Source organism: Peromyscus maniculatus, chromosome 16 (genome assembly GCF_049852395.1).
Source record: "Peromyscus maniculatus bairdii isolate BWxNUB_F1_BW_parent chromosome 16, HU_Pman_BW_mat_3.1, whole genome shotgun sequence".
NCBI classification, from domain to species: Eukaryota; Metazoa; Chordata; class Mammalia; order Rodentia; family Cricetidae; genus Peromyscus; species Peromyscus maniculatus.
This window is the reverse complement of record NC_134867.1, coordinates 37,292,611-37,295,179: the sequence shown is the minus strand read 5'-3', so window position 1 is coordinate 37,295,179 and position 2,569 is coordinate 37,292,611. Positions and strand designations below refer to the sequence as shown.

Here is a 2,569-nt window from a genome sequence, read left to right as displayed (position 1 = left end):
TATCTACTCTCAGGTTCTTGGCCACCCAAGCAGTGTTGGGTATGGGTTCCATCTCATGGAGGGTCTTAACTCCAATCAGATAGTGGTTGGTTACTACTACCAATTTTGTGCCACTATTGCATGAGCATATCTTGCAGGCAGGTCACCATTGTCAAGCACAGAGTTAGCAGCTGGGTTGGTGTTTACCTTTCTCCTTTGGGAGCATGTAGTGTCCTAAAGGGTGAATAAATAGGAGGGGAAATCTAGGCTTGAGAATAAAGAAGAAGGAGAGGAGGATGCCAGTCCAGCCACACAACCAGCCACAGAGTAAGAAGGAAAGAAAGATATATAGAACAGAGAAAGGTAAAAGCCTAGAGGCAAAAGGTAGACAGAATAATTTAAGTTAAGAAAAGCTGGCTAGAAATGAGCCAAGTTAAGGCCAGGCACTCATTAGTAAGAATAAGACTCTGTATATATATTTGGGAGATGGGTGGTGGGCCCCCAAAGAGCAAAGAGTAAAAATAAAATGACACATATGACCCCTGAAATGGCCTTTAGTTTTAGCTGTCCCTCCCTATGTTCCCTTCATTGCCTCCCCTTCCCTCTGTGTGATTTTCCTGTTCCCCTTGCTCCACCATTGTCCATCCATTACTATCCATTCTATTTCCGCTTCCTAGGGAGATTCCCCTGCACCCCAGTCCCTTACTCTATTCCTATACTTAATCTTTGTGGTTGTATAGATTGTAGATTGCTAATCAAAGACTTAACAGGTAACATCTACATATACTATGTTTGTCTTTCTGGGTCTGGGTTACCTCTCCCAGGATGAATTTTTCTAGTTTTATCCACTTACTTGCAAATTTCATTTTTTAAAAAATGACTGAACAGCTTCTTCTTCGGGAAAACACCAAATGGCGGACGACGCCGGTGCAGCGGGAGGGCCCGGAGGACGCGGGGGCCCAGGACTAGGAGGCCGCGGCGCGGAGGATTCAGCAGCGGTCTTAGGGGCTGCGGTCGTGGTCGAGGCTGTGGCCGTGGCCGAGGCCGCGGGGCTCATGGAGGTAGAAGATCAAATCCCTGGATGAGATCTACCTGTTCTCCCTTCCCATTAAGGAATCCGAGATCATTGACTTTTTCCTGGGCGCATCCCTAAAGGATGAGGTTCTAAAGATCATGCCAGTGTAGAAGAAGACTCGGGCAGGCCAGCGGACCAGGTTCAAGGCTTTTGTCGCTATTGGGGACTACAATGGTAATGTTGGTCTTGGTGTGAAGTGCTCCAAGGAAGTAGCCACTGCCATCCGAGGGGCCATCATCCTGGCCAAGCTGTCCATTGTCCCTGTGTGGAGAGGCTACTGGGGGAACAAGATTGGCAAGCCCCGTACTGTCCTGTGCAAAGTGACAGGCCGCTGTGGCTCTGTGTTGGTGCGTCTCATTCCTGCCCCCAGAGGCACTGGCATTGTCTCTGCTCCTGTGCCTAAGAAGTTACTGATGATGGCCGGTATTGATGACTGCTACACGTCAGCCAGGGGCTGCACTGCCACCCTGGGCAACTTTGCCAAGGCCACCTTTGATGCCATCTCCAAGACCTATAGCTACCTGACCCCCGACCTCTGGAAAGAGACTGTGTTCACCAAATCTCCTTATCAGGAATTCACTGACCATCTTGTGAAAACCCACACCAGAGTGTCTGTTCAGAGAACCCAGGCTCCAGCTGTGGCCACCACATAAGGGTTTTTATACAAGAAAAATCAAGTGAATTAAATCTGTTTTAAAAAAAAATGACTGAGCAATATTCCACTGTGCAAATGTACCATATTTTCTTTATCTATTCATCTATTGGTGAACATCTAGACTGTTTTCAATTTATGGATACTATGAATAGAGTAGAAATGAACACAGTTGGGTAAGTGTCTCTATTGTAGAATGAAGCATCCTTTAGATATATGCCCAAGAGTGGTATAGCTGGATCTTGAGGTCAATCTATTCCAAGCTTCCCAAAGAAGCACTACACGGATTCCCACACTAGAGGTACAAGTTTGCACTCCCACCAGCAATAGATGAGTGCTCCCTCTTATTCCATATCCTCACTAGCATGAGCCATCATTGGCTTTATGGATCTTGATCATTCTGATTGATATAAGATGAAATCTCAAAGTAGTTTTGATTTGCATTTCCCTGATGAGTCAAGATGTTGAACATTTCTTTAAATATTCTCATCCATCTGCATTTTATCATTTGTGAACCCTCAGCTTAGTTCTGTACTCCATTTTTAATTGGGTTATTTGTTTTCTTGATGCATAGTTTTATGAGTACTTTATATATTTCAGATATTAGCTCTCTTTCTGAAGTGTAATGGGTAAAAATATTTCCCTCTTCTCTAGCCTGCTGCTTTGTGTGGATGGTGGTGCCCTTCGTCATACAGAAGCTTTTCAGTTTCATTTGTTAATTGTCAATCTTATAACCCATTATATTGGTGTCCTGTACATAAACTCTTTTGCTATGCTAATAAATTCAAGACTGTCCCCCACTTTCTCTTCTGTCAGATTTAGGACATCTGGGCCTTATGCTAAGTTGAGTTTTGTGCAGTGTG

General features: G+C 44.7%; 1 pseudogene; it reads left to right on the top strand.

Annotated features, from left to right (window-relative positions):
* The first annotated feature begins 876 nt into the window (after nt 1-876).
* On the top strand, nt 877-1,708 carry LOC102908779 (small ribosomal subunit protein uS5 pseudogene; annotated as a pseudogene).
* Nucleotides 1,709-2,569: the final 861 nt, after the last annotated feature.